The sequence below is a fragment of the Rhineura floridana genome, chromosome 5 (genome assembly GCF_030035675.1).
Source record: "Rhineura floridana isolate rRhiFlo1 chromosome 5, rRhiFlo1.hap2, whole genome shotgun sequence".
Lineage (NCBI taxonomy): Eukaryota > Metazoa > Chordata > Lepidosauria > Squamata > Rhineuridae > Rhineura > Rhineura floridana.
The window spans coordinates 114,150,382-114,172,312 of record NC_084484.1 but is presented as its reverse complement, the minus strand read 5'-3'; the positions used below and the strand labels follow the sequence as shown (position 1 = coordinate 114,172,312).

Genomic DNA, 21,931 nt, shown 5'->3' with positions numbered 1-21,931 from the left:
AACCCCATAGAACTTTACATGATTTCCATATTAACATAGATGGCACACATATATTGCAAATAGTGCATAATGCTTTTTTCAGATCCAATTAAATTACTTAGGAGAAGTACCCACAATACAGATGTAAGTAACCTCCTCTGATAACTCACAAGCCCTGGATAAAATAGCTGAGAGCAAGAAACATTCCTAGCAATGTTTGTTTTATTTCTCCAAATGAAAGAATTGTTAAGTTTTCCAAATGTAGAGATTGCTCAATACCAAATAGATAAACCTTCAGTTTATGAATTACAACTAAAACCCAAACATATTTGAAGGGGAAATTATACCATACCTCAATGCCACAAAGGCTAACTTGATTCCAGTAGTATCTGATTAGTCTGGCAGGTGAGTGATCACACCACACCCAACATTCAAGGTTGTGTGAAATATTTACGTCCTATAGAGAGGCTAGACTAATTTTTATGAGAAGCAAGGCCTTTTCTTTTGTAACCACAGAGCTTCAGAGTGCCCAGCATGTATTGATGTTCCTTTGACTTTTCTATAGGCAAGTTAAAATGTTTCTTTTTTAATATGCCTTTTGTAATTAACATACTTCCCTGCTCTTTCCGATATTAATACTTTGTTGTTGCTGGTTTTAAAATTAGTGTGAGTAAAAAAATTTTTTTGTAAACTGCATTGAAATCTATTGAAGTGTAAGATATTTCTTTTTTAAAAAGAGATAATCATGAAAGCTTTTCAGCAATCGTAGTGCTAGCTTTTGGTGCACACATGTCTCTATAAACTGGTGTGGGGCAGTTCAGGACGGAGAGTTGAACATGATCCTCCAGGCTCCTCCGCCTAATGCTCAGGCCTCTGCCCAGGCCATGTGTCCTTCTCAGGCCTGCTCTATGCCTGCCGCAAGTCCTATTACCTCACTTGAGTGTGTCCTTGAACTGTGATGGCACCCTTTGGTTGTGAGGGTGGAGAGGGGTGTAGGTCTGTAGGGTTGTTATGCCTGGGATGTAGACTAGTATACAGAAGGAAGAGCTGTGTCCATTTGTTGCCTATTTTTGCCTCTGGCCCCACCTACCACTGACATGTGGCCCTCAGACTGAAAATGCTTCCCCACTCCTGCTGTAAACTCTTGATACATTGTGGTTGGTCATGTGACTGCATCCGATGACCATGTAGTAGGAACGATGCCCCACTTTGCTTCATATATAATACCACTGCAGCTGCATCAGAACAAGCCAATGTCTGTGGTATCCCAACTGCCTACACCTATAGAGTTAGTGTGTCCAAACATGAAATGATACATCCCTTCCCTTGTTGGTACATAGTGAATCTTATTGCTGAATCTCCCAGCAGATAATTAGATTCTAGGCAAAGCAAGTTTGGGATTTGTTTAAATAATCAGACCTGTTGTAGTTGTACTCCTGTGGAAAATGATTTTCCATTTTGTTATAAGTTGTAGGCGCCCAAATCACCCTGACAGAAATTCCTTGAAGCAGCTTGTGTGGAGAATTCTGTAGTCTCAGGGAAAATGTGTGACAAGGTCATGTAGTAAGATCAGTGCTTAATTTGCTGAGGCATTGCATTCCTATGTTAGAGTAGGCGCCTATCCCCCATCAACACCACACCATATAAGGAAAATGGAAACTAGACAAGGGTCTTCCATGAGAAGAGAATGAAACTACACGTATGGATTTCTTGTAAATGGGCTGATTTCGGGGAAATGGGAGCGTGCATAAGTTTAACTTTCGATACGTAAGAATGCAAACTGATAAAGAGGCTGGCTGCGTCCAGCATAGGCAGAACCAGTTAGGCTGTTTGTCCTCTTGCAAGAGCAGTAAACCTGGCTTTGTTTTAAGACTTGTTTCGTCACTTTCATGTTTATTGGAATCTTGTGATGTGGGAGCGAGCCTTAGCCATCAATAAAATTTATTGGGGCGTAATTGGTAACAATTTTGGTGAGCCAGCCAGGAGTGCGTCTTTTTGTGACCCTCTGCGCTCCATTTGGGACTGCGGGGAGTCGGGAAGAGCGTGCTCTGGACTGTGTTTGTCCGCCCCGAGCCGCGCGGGACCGTGTGGCGCGCTGAGGTATCACCGGGACCACTCCATAAGAAAGCGAAACAAGCATCCAGTCAGAAGGCAACCGGTTGAGACTTCAGTGGTGAGTCGCCCTGCAAGGGGCTGAAGCAACCTGAGAGAAAGTGTGTGAATGGTGTGAGCTTGAGACGAGGCTCAGCTTCAAAGCGAGAGGGGACCTGCCAGTAGCGCGTTGCTCACACCCCACGAGGGGCTGAGCCGCAAAAGCAGGGAAGCGCCTGTCGTACGTCACTTGTCTGTGTTCCTAGGTTTCATCTTAGACACCCACCCGGCAAACAGAGAGGTTGCCGCAACATGGGGAGGGGTGCATCGAAGCAGGCGGTTACAAGGACTGGGGACAAGGCGCTAGTTAAAAAGAAAAAGGGGCGGGGATCCACTCCGTTGGAATGTGTGTTAAACAACTTTTTGGATTTTGAGATTGCTGTTATATCATCAGCAGGTCCTAGACCTGAGAGGGAGAAGTTGACACGGTTTTGTAGAGTAGACTGGGTTGGATTGGACATTGGATGCCCCCCACAGGGGACATTCCAACAAAAGAGCGTTGAAATGCTGGTGAACACCCTATATGGCATGTTGCCCGAGGCTGCAGACTCATGGCACTATGCGTTGGGATGGAGCACCATAAGTAGGGACCCTCCGTTAGAATGTGCGCTGGAAATGGCCTTGGCTCAATGTTCTTTAAAGGAAATTAGAGCTATGAAACAAAAGGGCTTGGAGACTATGGACCGGAAAAGTGTAATTCCTGTGTTGGAGGTAGAAGATGAAGCCATTCAGGCATCAGCCCCTCCTCCTTATGTCTCAGTCTCAAGATTAGGATCGCCAGCAGGCTTCTCAAAGACGGATCCTGCAATTATACCTGAGCAGGGTGATCTCTTGCCAGTGGGATCCTCAACACCAGCGCTTTTAAGCACCCCTGAACAGGATGGCCCCTCATTGGATAAAAGCACTTTAGAAAAGATTGATTTAGTTGGCCAGAAGGTGAGTGATTTACTGGACCAGTATGCGTCTTTGGTCCTTGAGGCAGGCAGCCCTGAACACTCACCCGGTTTAATGGCACAGAGGCTTGAACAAATACAGGTGGCCAGACAAAGGGAAACGCCCCGTCGAAGCGAAGCACCCATGACTCTGAGGAGTGGCACCACATTGCCCCCAACAGCCCAAATGTTTCCAATGCGGCAAGTCCTTGATGGCCATGGGGAATTAGCTTATTTACATGTTCCCTTTACAACTTATGATTTATTTAATTGGAAAAACCAGATGCCGTCCTTAAGAGAGGACCCAGATAAACATTATCACTTGTGGTCCTCTATTTTTGCAACTCACCACCCAACTTGGTCAGACATACAGACCCTGATGAATACCCTCTTGAGTGATGAGGAAAAGACTGTAGTTTTAAGTCAGGCAAGGAAGGTGGCAGCAGAAGAGCAGAAAGCGGCTAGAGGTGCTCCAGACTTGGCGCCTGATGTCGTTCTCCCTATGAATGAGGTTCCAGATTGGGGCATGCAGCCGGGGCGATGTGCAGACCTGGACAGGTTTAAAAGACTCATTTTAGCTGGAATTAAGAACGCCATTCCTAAGCCTACCAATATGGCAAAGCTGTATGAAATAAGTCAGGAGCCCCAGGAAACTCCTTCAGCCTTCTTGGAGAGGCTGACCAGTACAATGAGAAAATACACTCCCCTTGACCCTCAGGGGGAGGAAAACCAACGTCTTTTAGTAACCCTGTTCATAGGACAAAGTTGCAATGACATTCGTAGAAAGCTACAGAAAGTGGAAGGAGTGATGGGCATGGGATTAGGACAAGTCGTGGAGATTGCATATAAAGTATATGTGAATAGGGATGAGACAGCCAAAAAGGAAGAGGGCCGAATGATGAAAAATCAATGTAGTCTCATTGCAGCGGCAATAACACAGGGAACAGGGAGTAGTGTGGACCAACGACCCCGAAGACGTTTGGGGAAAGATCAATGTGCAAAGTGTTTGAAGAGAGGCCACTGGGCCAAAGATTGCAGATCTGGAAAGAAAGAGAATGGGGATGACCAGGCAAGGAAGGGAGCCTATGAAACAGTTTCCCCTTCTGATCCTAGGCCACCGTATGTAAGGATTGCCCGAATGGAGCAAGAGGATTCAGAATGAAGGTGGACGGGGTTTGAGGGGGGCCCACAGGAGGAACCAAAAATAAACTTAAAGGTAAATGGGAAGACCTTATCCGGATTGGTGGACACTGGAGTGTCTTTCTCAATGCTACCTCGGGCCGATCCCCGTCATGATCCACCCCTCAGTAAGCATACGGCTACTGTAATGGGAATAGAAGGAAAGAAACAAGTAGTACCCTTGTCAGCCCTTACGATAGTAGGCCTGAAGAGGGGGGACAAAATGACATATATACAACACCGGTTTCTGATGTCTGATCAGTGTCCACTTCCAATTTTTGGCTGGGATCTCCTTAGTAAGTTACAAATTCGTATTGAGTTTCTCGGTGATCAACTTCAAGTGTCAGTGCCCAAGCAACAAGAATGTGCCTTTCAAATGGCCTTGACATGTCACCCAGAAGTTGAGCAGAGGACTGAACTACCCGCTTTGTTATCTGTACATCCTGATGTCTGGGCTCAGAAGGACAACCCCACCCGGGCAAAGAATGCAGTTCCAGTGCAAGTTCGGTTGAAACCAGGAGTGGCACCAACACCCGTGAAACAGTTTCCTTTACGACTGGAAGTTCGGAAAAGTTTGAACAAAATGATAGAGATGTTTCTTGGGTATGGATGGTTACACCAGACAACTAGTCCACATAACACTCCTGTGTTTGGGGTGCCAAAGGAAGGCCGGCCTGGGCAGTGGAGGCTTGTGCAGGACCTACGCATAATCAACGAAAAAGTGCTAGAAGATGTACCTGTTGTTCCTAATCCTCATACTCTCCTCACCCATGTGCCAGCCACCGCAGTAATATTTACAGTGCTGGATCTAAAGGATGCCTTCTTTTCAATACCCCTTCACAAGGATAGTCAAGACCTTTTCGCCTTCCAGTGGGAGGACCCCGAAGTGCCCCGAGCCAATCAGCTGACGTGGTCCGTGTTGCCCCAGGGGTTCATCAGCTCCCCGTCTGAATTCACAAAAGCCTTACAACAGGACATGGAAAAATAGTATCAGTCCCACCCCATCTCAACTCTTCTGATTTACGTGGATGATCTTCTCCTGTGCAGCCCCACAACGCAGGTATGCGAACAAGAAGGAGAACGATTGTTAAATCACCTGCATGACTGTGGATATCGTGTGTCAAGAGAGAAGGTACAGTGGTGCCAACCAGAGGTGAGATACCTGGGCTATTTGGTCTCGGACAAAGGTCGAACTCTTTCTCCAGAGAGGAAATTGGCCATATGTACAGTCCCTTCACCACATGACATGAAGTCCCTCAGATCCTTTTTGGGCTTAGCGGGATTTTGTAGACAATGGATTCCCGGTTATAGTGAATATGTGGCACCTCTATATGAGTTACTAAAGAAGGACTGTCCCTGGCATTGGACTAAAGAATGTGAGAATTCCTTCTTGAAGATCAAGAGAGCCTTACAACAGGCCCCAGCTTTGGCCTTACCTGATGGCAAGAAACCATATCGGCTATATGTTTCAGAACGAAAAGGAATGGCAATGGGAGTCCTGACTCAGAAGGAGGGACCGAACCAAGTACCAGTGGGCTATTATTCCTCGAAGCTGGACCCTGTAGCACAAGGATGGCCGGCGTGTTTGAGGATAGTAGCAGCGACTTCAGTAGTTCTAAAGAAAGCTGAGAAGATCATGATGGGCGCACCGGTAGATGTGTTTGGTCCCCATGACCTTCGCAGGATCCTTGGAGAAGCCGCTTCCAAGGTTCTTAGTCCCAGCCGCCAGACCCAGTATGAACAGCAGCTCCTGGCAAGGCCAGACCTTACCCTCAAGACATGTAACATTCTCAATCCAGCAACTTTGCTCCCAGAACCAGGGGAATTGCAACACGATTGTCTAGTAACTTTGGATATGTGTTTTCGGCCTAGAATGGACTTAACTGACTTACCAATAGAAGGGAGACACCTATTTATTGATGGAAGTTCGCGAGTTATAGAAGGAAAACGGTACGCCGGATTTGCTGGTGCGAGAATTTGGCAGTTCTACAGAAAGTACGGTTGTCACCAGGATATTCGGCTCAAATGGCAGAGCTGGCTGCAGCGATTGCCGCCTTACAGTTGCTAAAGGGGCAACAAGGAACAATATACACGGATTCAAAGTACGTGTTCCAAACGGCACATGCCTTTGCCATGATCTGGAAAGAAAGAGGATTTATAAAGAGCGGAGGAAAACAGATTGAACACCAGGAATTGATAAGTCAGTTTTTGGATGCAGTTCAAGGGCCGGAGAAGGTGGCAATTGTTCATGTGCTTGCCCATGGAAGGGAAAAGAATCCGGATTGGCGGAGAGCCAACCAACATGCAGACTCGATGGCAAAAGAAGCAGCGATAGATGGGATTCTGGAGAAGCAACAGGTTGTGGCCTTGGCCCTAAATCTACATCAAGTAACTCCGACATACTCCCCAAAGGAGCAACAGAGAGCGCAAGAACGGGGAGCTAAGTGTCTTCCAAGTGGATGGTGGCAAGTAAAGACTGGACAGCTTATTGTTCCCCGTACTCTCCTTCGGGAAGTAGTACAAGGAATGCACCAGCAGACTCACCTAGGGGGAAATGCATTAGGAGATTTATTAATTCGTCAGATCATTGCCCCTGGATTGTATGAAGAAACAAAGAGAGCAGTTGTTAATTGCCCCAACTGTGCCGCGACCAACCCAGCTCCAAAGCTCCCTGCGCCTTTAGGAGGAAGGCCATGGGCTTACTACCCGTTTCAGAGGTTACAAATAGATTTTGCAGAGTTACCACGAACTCAAGGGTATAAGTATCTTCTAGTAGTCATAGACCAATTTACAGGATGGCCAGAAGCTTTCCCAACTCGGAATGCAACAGCATCAGTGGTGGCAAAGACATTGCTGAAGGAGATCTTTCCCCGATATTCATTACCAGAGACATTCGAATCTGACCAAGGTCCACACTTTGTCAGTACCATAATTCAAAGTGTCAGTTCAGCGCTGGGATTTGAATGGAAGTTGCATACCCATTGGAGGCCCCAATCCTCTGGACAGGTGGAACGCGCTAACAAAACCGTCAAGACTTTGTTGACCAAAATTTGCCATGAGACCTCTCTAAACTGGGTATAAGCCTTGCCCTTAGCTTTGACTATTATGCGAAATACCCCAAGAGGAAAAAGTAAATTGACCCCTTTTGAGTCCCTTTTTGGGCGCCCACCCATTGAGCCTAGGACCCAGACAGGGATCGACCAGACACATGGGGACATTGGGTCAAAACAATTAAGAGAATATGTAGTTGCTTTGCAGGATGCTCTGCTTTCTCTTCACAGACACGTTCGGGACTATCAGAGGTTGCCGCTGGCTTTGGCAATTCATCAATATCGTCCTGGCGATTGGGTTCGAGTAAAAAAGTGGGAAAAGGAGCCTTTACAGCCATCGTGGGGCCCACCTCAGCAGATTGCGTTGGTAACGGAAGCTGCAGTTAAGCTGTTCGGAAGTAGCAAGTGGACGCATGTGTCCCGGTTGAAAGGAGCAAACCCATCTGTAACTATCAAGGAACCTGAGAAGAGGGTAGCCAAGGACCCTCCATCTGGCGGGGTGAAGAAACAGACACCCAAAGACAAGTGGTTATCGGAAACCATGCCGGGTTTCGACCTGAAGATCAAGTTGAAGAAACAAAAAGACTGAGATTGCATGGGAGGATCAAGAAAACCCTTCCCTGTTCAGGCTATTAGTGTGCAAGTGCCGGGAGATCCTAGAAGGAAGGTTCCAATAATAGTGGTGCAATCCGTGGACACCTGTGCAAAGCATAAAGGAACACAGTTGCAAATAATCACTCGAACCTTCCTAAGTTCGGTTCTACCCCCAGACATTGATCTTAGGACTGTATACCTAAGATGAAGCAGCTGGGCATTATAGCTGTTTTAATTTTAGTTCCACTGTGTATCCAGGAAGAAGAAGAAGGCCATGGTAATTTGTTTGTAGAACTCTCACAGGCTGTGGCCAGAGAATTGAATATAACAAATTGTTGGGTTTGTGGAAGTCCCAAAGGGTATAGAGAGTGGCCATGGGGAGCAATACCTCTGGCACCTAAGTGGTTACTGAGTAATATAAGTGAGGTACATGTGAACCATAGTGTTTGGCAAGAGGCCCATGAATGGAACCTCTATGCCCACGTGGTGGGAGGATACTGCCTCAATCAGATAATAATAATAATAATAAATTTAATTTCTGTGTCGCCTATCTGGCCAAAGGCCACTCTAGGCGACGTACAAAACAGTTAAAACACAATGAGATAAAATACAATAATACAATAAAAAACAGTATGAGAACAATACAGCAGCAACAATATTAAAACAGGGTAGGAGGCATTTCAGTCACAGTAATTAACCCTCCCCGGAGATCCCAAAGGCCTGTTGAAAGAGCCAGGTCTTTAAGGCTTTACGGAATACATTTAGGGAAGAGGCGTGCCGGAGATCTTGTGGGAGGGAGTTCCAGAGAGTGGGGGCCGCCACTGAGAATGCCCTCTCTCTTGTACCCGCCAATCTAGCTGTTTTTGTCGGCAGGATTGAGAGAAGGCCTTGAGTGGCTGATCTTGTCGGGCGGCATAATTGGTGGCGTTGAAGGCGCTCCATAAGATAAACTGGGCCGAGACCGTATAGGGATTTTAAAGGTTAATACCAACACCTTGAATTGGGCCCGGAAAACAACTGGAAGCCAGTGTAGATCGAACAACACTGGTGTGATGTGATCCCGGCGGCGACTATTCGTAAGTAGTCGAGCCACCGCATTTTGTATAAGTTGTAATTTCCGGACTGTTTTCAAGGGTAACCCCACATAGAGCGCATTACAGTAGTCCAAACGAGAGGTGACCAGGGCGTGTACTACCAGGGGGAGCTGATGAGCAGGAAGGTAGGGTTGCAGCCTTCGTATGAGGTGTAGTTGATACCAGGCTGCCCGGCTCACCGCCGAAATCTGAGCCTCCATGGACAGCCTGGAGTCAAGTACAACCCCAAGGCTGCGGACCTGGTCCTTCAGGGGTAAACTCACCCCATTGAACTTCAGGTCAACATCTCCCAACCTTCTTTTGTCCCCCACGAGTAGCACCTCGGTCTTATCGGGGTTCAGCTTCAGCTTGTTCCTTCCCATCCATCCACTCACGGATTCCAGGCACTTGAACAAGGTCTCCACAGCCAACTCTGGTGAAGATTTAAACAAAAGATAGAGCTGAGTGTCATCTGCATATTGGTGACACTGCAGCCCAAATCTCCTGATGATTGTCCCCAGCGGCTTCATATAAATATTAAATAGCATGGGAGAGAGGATAGAGCCCTGTGGCACACCACAATTGAGAGGCCAAGGGTCTGAAACCTCCTCCCCCAATGCTACTTGTTGGTACCTATCGGAGAGAAAGGAACGGAACCACTGTAATACAGTGCCTCCAATTCCCAATTCCTCCAGGCGATGTAAAAGGATACTGTGGTCGACAATATCAAAAGCCGCTGAGAGATCGAGGAGGACAAGAAAGGTGAATTCTCCCCTATCTAATGCCCTCCTCAAATCATCAACCAGAGCGACCAAGGCTGTTTCAGTTCTGTGACCAGTCCTGAAACCCGATTGGTATGGATCCAAGTAATCCGTTTCATCCAAGTGTGTTGACAGTCAGACAGTTAAGGGAGGTAGATGGATGGGAGAGAGTAAGTGTAATTGGACTTTAAGCTGGCAACATTATTGCCTGATGAAAGGATGCCTTGTGACAAATTGTACTCAGTATAAGAATAAATGGAATCGAACAGGAATGAAATATCCAAATGGTACACGGTGTAAGTGTAAACCACAAGCTGATAATAGAAACCAATGTAGGTACCGGTGCCAAGGGTTGCTTATGGAACAAGTGTTGTGTGGTCAACTTAATCTTACCACTGCAACCCGAATAATGACCCAAGGGTGGTTGTGGAAACACATAAATGGAACAACGGTGCAGGGATTCCAAAATTTCTGGACCACTTGGAATGAGACTGAGAATGACCAAGTGTGTCAGTATAAAAATGATTCTCAATTATGGAAATGTAGTCTAAAACAAGGTACTGCATCGCAATATCTGACAGGACCTTTTGGACCCCGAGATACCTATTACATTCCATTTGGTAAAATATCCCCCATTCTGTACAATGTGACTGTTCCTGCATTAAAAGGGCATTATTGGATATGTGGTCTTAAGGCCTACTCAATTTTGCCTGTAAATTGGACTGGTGTATGTTATGTGGGAGTCATTCAACCACACTTTTCATTGAAAGCTGTTCAGTCCTCTTTTTATCTGCCTTTGTATGATAAAGTTCGATCCAAGCGATCAATAGATACCAAACTTACTAGCACTGGAGATGCAAATAGCTTTGGAAAAGAATGGCCATCTGAGCGAATTATCACAATTTATGGTCCTGCTACATGGGCTCAGGATGGAATGTATGGATATCGTACCCCCATATATCTCTTAAATCGTTTAATTCGTTTGCAAGCAGTAGTGGAGATTATTACTAACCAAACTGCAAAGGCCCTAACGTTGTTGGCAGATCAATCTACCCAGATGAGAGAAGCAATTCTCCAAAATCGATTAGCCTTGGATTACCTCCTCGCGCAGGAAGGCAGAGTCTGCAAGTTGCTCAATTTATCTACTTGTTTAAAGATCGGTGATAATGGAGAAGTTGTTAAAGGATTAGCCAAAGAAATGCGGGAAATTGCTCATGTCCCAATACAAAAATGGAAAGGTTGGAATTTAGGAGATTGGAGCAGTTGGTTTAACTGGTTTGGGGGTATTAAAAGTTTAGTAATTGTTGTATTAATGCTTTTGGGATGCATGTTATTACCTTGCTTATTACCAATAGTTATGAATGGAATACGTAGTATTGCTGAGAGCGCGGCAACAAGTAGCATGCAAATGTATGGAAAAATCATGTATCAGCAATTAAATGTTGAAGAAATCTAGAGGAAGAAGCTTTGCTTATGGTGCCCATTACAAAGCTTCTTGAGGGGAAATTGTGGAAAATGATTTTCCATTTTGTTATAAGTTGTAGGCGCCCACATCACCCTGACAGAAATTCCTTGAAGCAGCTTGTGTGGAGAATTCTGTAGTCTCAGGGAAAATGTGTGACAAGGTCATGTAGTAAGATCAGTGCTTAATTTGCTGAGGCATTGCATTCCTATGTTAGAGTAGGCGCCTATCCCCCATCAACACCACACCATATAAGGAAAATGGAAACTAGACAAGGGTCTTCCATGAGAAGAGAATGAAACTACACGTATGGATTTCTTGTAAATGGGCTGATTTCGGGGAAATGGGAGCGTGCATAAGTTTAACTTTCGATACGTAAGAATGCAAACTGATAAAGAGGCTGGCTGCGTCCAGCATAGGCAGAACCAGTTAGGCTGTTTGTCCTCTTGCAAGAGCAATAAACCTGGCTTTGTTTTAAGACTTGTTTCGTCACTTTCATGTTTATTGGAATCTTGTGATGTGGGAGCGAGCCTTAGCCATCAATAAAATTTATTGGGGCGTAATTGGTAACACTCCCACTTAACACAAAAGAGATCTGAAGTACAAAGCCAGAAGAGCTGCAGTCATAAATGCAGTGAGATGACTTATCAATAGCCCTGTTTATGGTCAAATCCTGTGAATGTTATGGGGATGGGAGAATTAGTATAGTCCAAAACACCTGTGACTCCACTGGGTGTCAGAAAGAAAATCACCCATGTGAATCCTTTTCTGGATGGTGTTCATAAGCTTTCAGGAGGTTAAGATTGTGCATAATGTTGATGTAAATAGAACTTGGCTATTTTTACTGCTAGGGTAGACCTATTACTGAACAGCAAGCTCATCCAGTCTGCTAGGAGCTTCAGCTCTCTCACAAATGTCTTGTCATAATACACAGGAATAGGTATACCTTTGGGGTAATTTAGAAACATCTTTCATAATTATAATCAACCTTTATTTTATTTATTTCTTCAGAGCTTAATGTTTCTTCTAGGAAGTTTAAGCAATGGGACAATTCTTTGTCTGTGGCTCACAGTCACAACCTCTGTGACTTTCAAGCAGAGGGGAGAGGTATCATTAGTATGTGAACATCCATCATTATTTTACAGTAGGATATAGTTAATCAATGCATAGTGAAATAATGATTAATAAGGGGAAATGCCCTGTTAGAATTGTTAAAAACCCAATCAATTTTTATCATTCTTTAGGTTTGGTCACATATAAACTATTAGACACTGTGCAAGACAATTTGTAAATGTGCAGAAAGTCCAGCTCCAGTGAACCTAATTTGAATTAATAAAGTGAAAACTTCCAACTCATCAACATAAGTCACGGTCTTTAGTGTTGTTTCTTCATAACTTCCCAGCAATCTCTAGTCATTTGGCATCCAGTTTGCATTAGCTGTGGCCTCCGCTAGGGCTTTCAACATACCTGGAGGGTTCTTAGAGCTATTTCTGACAATACTGATGGAATCATTCCGACATTAATCAGATTATTCTTACAAGACAAGCAAAAATGTTAGCCACGACTTGTCTCATTTTCTCAGCATCACTCCCTCGTACACTGCCATGTGAGTAGCGAGTTTTGGCTGGAGAAAACGTTTGTTGGAAGCAGACACTGTAAACCTGCAGTCCTTGCAGAGAGGCTGTACACCTCTCTTGAAAGTGATCTAGCTGTAAAAATAGAAGCAATTCCTTGGTGCACAAACTACAGAACAATAAAAATATCCAGCCACTCTCTCTGCCTTTCTTATGCCTGGCTGGTGTTTATAGGCCCACTGGGTTACATCTTAGCTCTTTATGTAACTTGCCATTACTATGTGCTCTGCACGAATTCTTGGTTTGGTATATATGCCATTTAGTGTGTATGTGTGTGTATAAAAGAGATCCTTTGTTGTCCCTCTGAATAGCTCTGCTTTAAGATAATTTTCTCTCACTGGAATGTTTACATTTATCGCTTGCTGTTTCCAGTTCTTTAATTAAAAGCATCAAATGGCAAACAAATATTATTGCCAGTTTTTTTAATTCCAAACTTTCTAGCATGCAGGCTGTGTAAGTGTGTGTGAGTTAAATCTTTCTAGTCTTCACTATTTCCCTACTCAAAATTGTCCCTCTCCTTCCAATGCTATTAGCTGGGTGCTGTTGGGGGGAAAAACCCAGATGCAGCCCAGCTACCTGTCTTCCCTTGCACTATAGCTAATAGAAGCTTCTGGGGTGATTTAAAACAAGGAAACAGCCCAGGGAAAAGGGCTAACCCCCGTCCCAAGCATCAAATGAAATTTGGGCCTCTCCTGCACCTCTTAAAAAGTCAGAGGAGCTAATGATGACTTTCTCTTAAATGATGTAGTGTGGACCTCATAAAGTTGTCAGGACTAGTCAGAATGCACATTTAAGGTTCTCTTAGCAACACTAATATTTATGTATCCCTGCTACAATATCCAGTACAATAGCAGCAGATTAAGTAGGAGCCCTCTGCTTATACAAACATAATGTTATGAGCATGGGGGTTGGAATGGATGATCCCTGTGGGTCCCCTTTCCAGCCTCTGATTTCGAATCCTGTGCCTTGGAATGAGAAACTCGCTCTGCTGGTCAGATGAGTCTTCTTTGTTAATCTAATAGAGTGGCCAGGTAGTTAATGGGCCTATTAGGTGCCCAGCAACTGATGAATGAGCCAGGAAGATCCTTTTGTCATTGAAACTCTTCAGGAGAGCCTTCCCCCCCCCCTCCTGGAGCCTAGGAGACATTTGTGTTTTTAGTTGTGTCTAGAGAATGGCTGGGGCTGCAGGCAGGCACAGAGGCTATCCCTCTGCACCATGGGTTTAGGATGCCTCCTGAAACCCAGATGGAAAAGCTGGATATTGGACTGCTGATACCTTGAACCCTCTCCATCTTAAGCTCAGGTTGGAATGTGTGTAAATAAATAAACCATATTTCATAAAGACACTGCAGTCTCCGCTGACCTGCTTCCCAAAGGAAACCAAACCCTGGATGAGCACAAGGACCCCAGAAATCTCACCACTGGGAGACTGGGGAGGTGCACAACAATAACATTGTAACCCGGACAGCGGCGAGTGGGGGTAGATTTGGGACAGTGTGCCTGTAGATGGTGAACAGGTTAAATTCCCCTTTGCCTGCTTCTGTTTCTCCATTCTAAATTCCACCTTCTTGAAGTGGCTTTTCATTTTTATTTTTATTAAATGGGGTTGGGGTTCAATCCTCTCCACTTGCATGTAGTGTGCGTATGTAACTCCTTTCCCTGTTTCTTTCTGAGATGGGTCTCCTTTCTTGCTATTTCTTCCAATTCTTTGTCACGGAGTCCTTTTTCAGTGTGACCTGTGTCTTCACCTTTCTGCACCTAGCAGCTTCATTCCAATCTAAACAAATATGTGTACACAACATAAGGACAGTTGTGACTGATATGATCGCAACTGATATGTGCTGTCTATGCAAAAGCTTTGGCTTCCTGGATGATGTATTTGACCCAAATGAATCAGCTTTTCCATATGTGCCTTCCCTCTGTTATTATTGTAATTTCAAACAAATGCTTTTAAACTGCTGTTAAATTTAAATTATTCTATCTAAGTGTTGCTTTCTAGTTTTCCATCTCGGCAGACACGGTTCCATCTGAATAGCAAAATGGACACTGAATTTGGGTAGTTAGAGACAAAAAAGCCCTATTAGGCTAGAGTCCATCACCCAATAAGTACAGGATGTAATACCTTGACAGAGGCCATATCAGATATTAAATTTATATAGTACATCAGCACTTCACATTAACTGCAATTATAAAGAAAGAGGACAGTCAGGAAGTGATTTTTCATTGCAATAATAGCATGGTAATCCTGAGAGCAAGAGGCAGTATCCAGCAGATTAGGAGATGGAAGAGTCTATAAAATATACTAGAGATGGGCAACTTTTATTATTCAACCACAAGAGATTTTTCACATTCTGCATGTTAAATTGAAAATAGCCCCATGCCATTCTGCTGCTTCCCATAAGCTCATTTCAAAACAAAACTTTACAAAACGTATAGTCCTTAACTCAGAAATGCTTGCTTAACAATCCTCTAAGTTTTCATGGCAATACACAAAACACTCAGAGAGAATAAAGAGTTCAAAGAGTAAAAAGAGAGAGAGAAAAACCAGACCCCTTTTGGACTTTTTTTTGTCAATGGTCTCATAATACGTTGAAATCAATTAAAAATCAGCCATGTTCACAGAGTACCTGTAATCCTCTTGCTGACTTTTCCTCATACTCTAACCTTCATCTTCTGCAGTTTCAAAGTTTAAAAAAATGCATGGCTGACTTTTAATGAATTTAAGAAATTTAACACTGAAGTCTATTATAGTGTTAGGGATGCTCAGTAAGAACAAACTGTCAGTGGTCTAAAAGCCAAACTCACAGCTGTTTGGCTTGGCTAGTCAGGAGGCCACACCCACACCAGACCTTTATTTCACTTTAGACAGTCATGGCTTCCCCCAAAGAATCCTGGGAAGTGTAGTTTGTGAAGGGTGCTGAGAGTTGTTAGGAGACTCCTATTCCCCTGACAGAGCTCCAGTGGCCAGAGTGGTTTAACAGTCAGCCCTTCTTCTGGGGATTGTAGGTCGGGAAGGAGAATAGGGTGAGTGAGCATGGTTTGCACAAAATGGCCTGGTGAGCCAGCCGCAGAGACCTGGTGGACCTATTAGGTTTCCCACCACTGATTTATATAGTGACACCACAGCTGTGCCCCAGCACTCTTATCTGCTCTCACATGCCAAAAGCATTTAAGGAGGCACATGACAACATTGCTGTGTTCTTACAGTAGCCCTTTCACATTTTATAAAGAAAGTGTGTAAAGAGGGGAGGTAGAATTCCACTACCTCATTACTCCTCCTACATGTGCTCAGCATAACTTGAGACAGTGTATAAAAGTATGCATTCAATTGGATATTTGGGGAAATTTGTCCACATTCAAGATAAGATAGAGACTGCCCATGTTTTACAGAGGGGTTTCTCAAAGAAAGAGAAGACAACCTCTGAAACTGGGCTAAGGTTCTGTTCAATCTCAGGGCTGCAGCAACATATTTTGCTGCTGGAAACGAGTAACAAGTGGCACCCCCTTCTCTCAAGTCAAGATGCAATTTGCACCCAAGGCTTATCAAGTCACTTTGGCCCCACCTTAGGCAGAAATCCCACAGACACTGTTCTCTCTCCCTGAAGGTAGAAGTATAATAATAGTGGATTCAACAACTAACAATGTGCTGCTCTCTCCTGATATCCACAATGCCTGAGACAGCCACCTCACTCTACCTAACGGTCCTGTTAAACCTTACGAAAACGAAAGGGAAAAGCACCACACAAAGGGCAGGAAAGAGAGGCAGCCTCTGGTGCTTGGTCGATTTATTAAGGCTCAAGGCGTTTCGGAGTAATCCTTCTTCAGGAGCTACAAACGTTAAAACAAACTAAAATCAATCATGGAGACAACATCGTGGTCTGAGACTTACTTTTAAAAACCACATTCTATATAGCATGCTTCACATGTATAGTAAAAAATTGTCATACATTAAAACTTGCATTCCATACCTCTGTGTAAAGCAGCTTGAACAAGGCAAATTCTATTGTTAACCAGCTGCAACGTGAGACTCCCTCGCCCTTCCCAAATACAACAAAGATATGGCCCTGTACTGACCAATGGAGATCTATTTCCTTTTTCTCTATCTGTGCAGTCCAAATTTGACCTCGAAATCAAGTTCTTCATTCAGCCCCAAAGGTACCAGACATCGAAGAGTGGGTGCTCCATTGGTGAGACATTTTGTTGAGAATTGGGATTGGTTTATGCCAACTGACATAACATTTTGGGCCATTGAAAGAGTTGTGGACAATGAGAGACTACTCAGCAGGACAGAATTGTTTTGGATCATCTCTTTAAAAAGTCTGCTACCTTTGGGGTTGAATGAAGAACTTGATTTTTCAGAGTACAAATAAAATCTATTAAAAGGGTCCTATTTGAAAGTTGGGTGGATCGACTGCAACCACTGAATATTCCAGTTATTCTCTGCAAGTATTTGCAGAACCAGTCAAATTTGTAAATGCAGTAATTAAGCAGCTGAGCTGATCCGTACTTCCAGTACAAATAACAGTAGGATCAGAATTCGGCTTCTGGTGTTCATTTTGTGTGGAGCTGGATAAAGAATTTGGACTGCACAGATAGAGAAAAAGGAAATAGATCTCCATTGGTCAGTACAGGGCCATATCTTTGTTGTATTTGGGAAGGGCGAGGGAGTCTCACGTTGCAGCTGGTTAACAATAGAATTTGCCTTGTTCGAGATGCTTTACACAGACGTATGTATGACAATTTAATGTATGACAATTTTTTACTATACATGTGAAGCATGCTATATAGAATGTGGTCTTTGAAAGTGTTTAGCCATACATTTTTTAAGTCTCAGACCACGATGTTGTCTCCATGATTGATTTTAGTTTGTTTTAATGTTTGTAGCTCCTGAAGAGGGATTACTCCGAAATGTGTTGAGCCTTAATAAATCTACCAAGCACCAGAGCCTGCCTCTCTTTTCTGCCCTGTTCAACCTTAGTCACTGGACTAACAGTATCAAAACATGGCCCAGTATTTCTTAACTGGGACCCTGGAGGAAGTCTACAAATCTTGGGCATTCAGAACTTTTGGGGACAAATGGAGGCATTTGGGATTTAGACAACCCCTTTCCCGCCTTCTGACAACGAGCAAAGGAGAGCTGCATATTCCTCATCCCACCCTGAGGATAAAAAACTAGCTTTCCCCCTCAGGCTCTTAAAAAAGTGGACATGGCAAAGTATCAAACAGAAATGCCCCCAAAGTATCAAACTTGGGGCAAAAAGAAAAATAATACTTCATCCATTTACAGTGTGCTTCAAGAAAGAATACAGTAGCAACAAAGAGGAGGGAGAAACAAGTTCTCAAGAAAGCGTCAATTGGGATCAAAGGCAAAATGACCTGTTTGGAGGACAAATACCTCCCTTGTCTGTGTGAGTTTTCTGAACCCACCACCGCATATTTCAGGTCAGATCTGTGTATTATATACATATATCTATACATTGGAATAAAGTTGCTTGTCTAGAGTGCTGTTTGTGTGTCCTAATTTTTTTACTGGTGGTTTTAAGGGGATGGTCATTTAATGATCATGTTGCATACTTGGGGGATCCACCAAGGTGCCCTCCAGATTTTGTGGGACTACAGCTCTCATCATTCCTGATTATTAGCCATGCTAGGTGGGGTTGATGGGAGCTGAAGTCCAACAATATCTGGAGGGTACCGCATTGGCTACCTTGGAATAAAAGTTAAGAACGTCAGATCTACCTGTTGTGCATGAACTTTGTGTAGGCTTCAAAAACATGATTTCAGCCTCCAGTCTCTTTGGACAAATAGCCACAATAGTAAAGAATGTTGTCAAAGATATTTCTATAATGCATGAGAGCTGTCAGTTTGCCCAAGAAACCATGGAGACTTCCTTGCTGAAGGTCTTGAATTTCAGCATTCTGTGGCCACAGCAACTGTCATAAATTTGGATATTGAATTGGGGAACTGCAGCTACCTTGGAGATAATTGATTTCCTCCCTGAAGTAATTTAGTAGTGTTCACTTCAGAGAACATCTTTCTGATTATTGACTATTATTAGTCATTTGCAAAATTATTACTATAGCTACAGACGTCACAGTTCTCTAAAACTTTGGCACCTTTCCTTGGGGCTTACTTTTCTGCCAAGCTGGCTTTATAATCTTGTGTTTGTAAAGAAAAGCCTGCCTCTCCCTGCTCCCAGCCCTATAGAACTAGGAATGCTGGCATCTTTTCCTATGAGGCTGACCTTTCCAATTAGTTATTTTATCAGCCCATGCCTCAATCTTAAAAAAAAAAAAAGCATTTTGAAAGGTGCTGGGTCAATGGCAGTCATCTTTCTGGAGCAATAACCTTCCTACAAGATGAGGTATATTTACCAGTGACTCCAACATTATAGTAAATAAATAGAAGATTGCTTGTGCCTTTGGCTACATTTCTACCTGTGAATAAATTCTCACATCAACATGCATTCCAAAAAGCAGTCCTGTGGGGATAAGGTCCATCAGTCTAGGGCAGGTGCACACTACTGTCAGGAGCAATACTCAGTGTGAAGTCATTTCCCTTTGTAAGTTTAAGAGCCTGTGTTAGTAGGCCATCATCACTTGGCAAGTGGCATGCCCTCCCTCCTGCAACCTAGATCACCTTTGCACACAACTTACTCCTGCTGGTGGCAGAGGTGTAGGCCAAACAGTATGTCACAGTCATCAGTAGGCAGCTGGACCTGCTAAGGAAGACAAGCTGAGCCTGTCAGAGGACTATATGGTTACTAATTCATTCCACAGCTTATCTAGTCCATATTTTGTGACTCACCATGTTATACACAGCTTGCCTTCTGTACCTGGCAGTCTCAGGGGCTTTATTAACATCCTGGATTTGACTGAAACAAAACACAAAGATTGTCAGGCATACACGGCTGGCGGGCTGTTTTTGTTGGAAATGTGACAGAGCAACTCAACTTGAAGCCTGGGAGGGGATTGCATGCTACATGGTAAGTAGAAAGGTAGAGAGAAGTCATCCTAAATTCCTAGACTGTTCTGTCCACTCTCATCTAAGCTCACCTTTCCTTCCAGGTGTAAACTGATATCCTCAGAGGAAACAAATCTCCCTTCCTGCTCCTCTGATCTCAATCTTCCTTTTGTTCTCTTGCCAGCATGGCTCCCTGAGGAGGAGCACAGATGCAGCAGACATCTCTTCTGCAGCATCTTCTATCTAGTTAGTCAGATGTAGGGCTTTTCTATCCAAATGTATTTCCAACACTAAAATTAGTTTGTTAATTTTCTTATACCAGTCTCTCAGTGCAATTTCTACCAAGCTGAAGTGTAGCTACTGCTTAGTGTTTACTGCATTCACTTAATTCAGCAAAATACCATTATAATCCACAGATCCTAACAGGTTTATGGGCTCAGGGCACAAAGAGGTGAGACAATACATCTAAGAGAAATTGCCGAATCTAGCAGCAAAAGCTCTCCATCCTACAACTGGGCAAGCAAGAGGCATTATCATAGTTCAAAGACATATTTTGCCAAGTAGACAAACACATTTGAGGAGGGCATGGACCAGGGCTGATGGGGGTGTGGCCTGGGTAAATCCTGGAGGCTAGATAGAGAGGCTGGTTGGACTATATTTGGCCCTTGGGCTGGACAGGTGCACACTACTGTGGTGAGACTGCTCACTGGGACAGGGAATCCCCAACATGTTATCCTGCTGCTGAAAGAACTGCACTGGCTGCCTATTTGCTACCGGGCCAAGTTCAAGGTTCTAGTTTTGGTGTATAAAGCCCTATACAGCTCAGGACCAGGATACCTGAAAGACTGTGTAACCCCTTATATACCCAGTCGATCACTGCGCTCTGCAGGTGAGGGCATCCTGCAGATACCATCTTATCAGGAGGTCTGTTCTGCACAACATAGTAAATGGAACTTTAGTGTAGTAGCACCTATCCTTTGGAATGCCCTCCCCTTAAATATTAGACAGGTGCCATCTCTGTTATCTTTTCTGTGCCTATTGAAGACCTTCCTCTTTCAACAAGCCTTTTAAGTTGAGACCTTATTCCAGTCTGCTTCTGTGTTGGAATTTCTTTTTAATATGTTTTAAAAACTTTTTTTAAAACCCAATGTTTTAAACTTTTTTGAAAAAAAAGTCTTGAAAGCTTTTAAAAAATGTTTTTAAAGATGTTTTGTTTTAATGTATTTTAAAGTCTGTTTTTATGATGTTTAAAGTGTTTTTAGTGCTTTTGTTTGCTGCCCTGGGCTCCTGCTAGGAGGAAGGGCGGGATATAAATCAAATAATAAATAAAAAAATAATAAATACTGGCTTATAAGTAACTTCTAGGATGCCATTTTCCTCCTTCCCACTTTGGCATAGGAACATAGCTCAATATTATCTACACTGATTGGCAGCATCTGTCCAGGGTTTCGGACAGAGAGGGCTGATTCACACAGAGGTTAAACTTCATATTGACGAAACAGCTTTTGGCATCGTGATAGATTTGCAATTTTCACACTTCCCACCTTCCAATCCGCTGTTTTCCATTCACATAATTGACATTCCTCAGGAAAGGTTTAGTATCGCTGTTTCCTTGTGGCCCTGCCCCCAAATTTACATGTTTATTCCCTCTGGAGTATCCACATTGTTAATGAAGAAGGGGGTGGTTTTTTTGTCAGTTTCATTGTTTCTTGTCAATTGCACACTGAAGCTGGAGAGCCAAGGAGGTGCAATTGACACAACTTTTTTCTGTCAGTTTCATTTCCTCCTGCAATATTTATAGTAAAAGCTCTGCTGCTGCTGGAGAGTGGCAGAGGCGCCGCTGCTGTGACTGCCCAGCCTGACTTTCAGCAGGAGCCCAACAACCACAGCATCCGCTTTAGTGAACACTGCCAGGCCATGCAGGTGGCAGCGACAGCTGTAGCCAGCAGTTACCCAGGCATCACTATTGAGCCCTGGTCTGCCTGCCAGGCATCTCCTGCTGTCTCCTTAGATCATGGCAGTTGCAGCCGAGAGGCTGAGCTGGAAGTTGCTGAGGAGGAAAGCCCCTGTCAGGTCTGCCTGATGGAGCGCAGTGAGAAGCTGGCACTGTACCTGGCTGAGGTGGGAAAGCAGGACAAGTACCTGCGGCAATA

At 43.9% G+C, this 21,931-nt stretch overlaps 2 long non-coding RNA genes across 2 annotated transcripts in view; both read left to right on the top strand.

The window, feature by feature from the left end:
* The window catches only part of LOC133385270 (uncharacterized), a 33,966-nt gene that overhangs the window by 5,893 nt on the left and 6,142 nt on the right, over positions 1–21,931 (top strand). The gene's annotated exons all lie outside the window — the stretch shown is intronic.
* Positions 17,353–18,316, top strand: LOC133385908 (uncharacterized). Its single transcript, XR_009763002.1, has 2 exons — positions 17,353–17,436; positions 17,700–18,316. It is a non-coding gene; the product is annotated as an uncharacterized LOC133385908 (long non-coding RNA).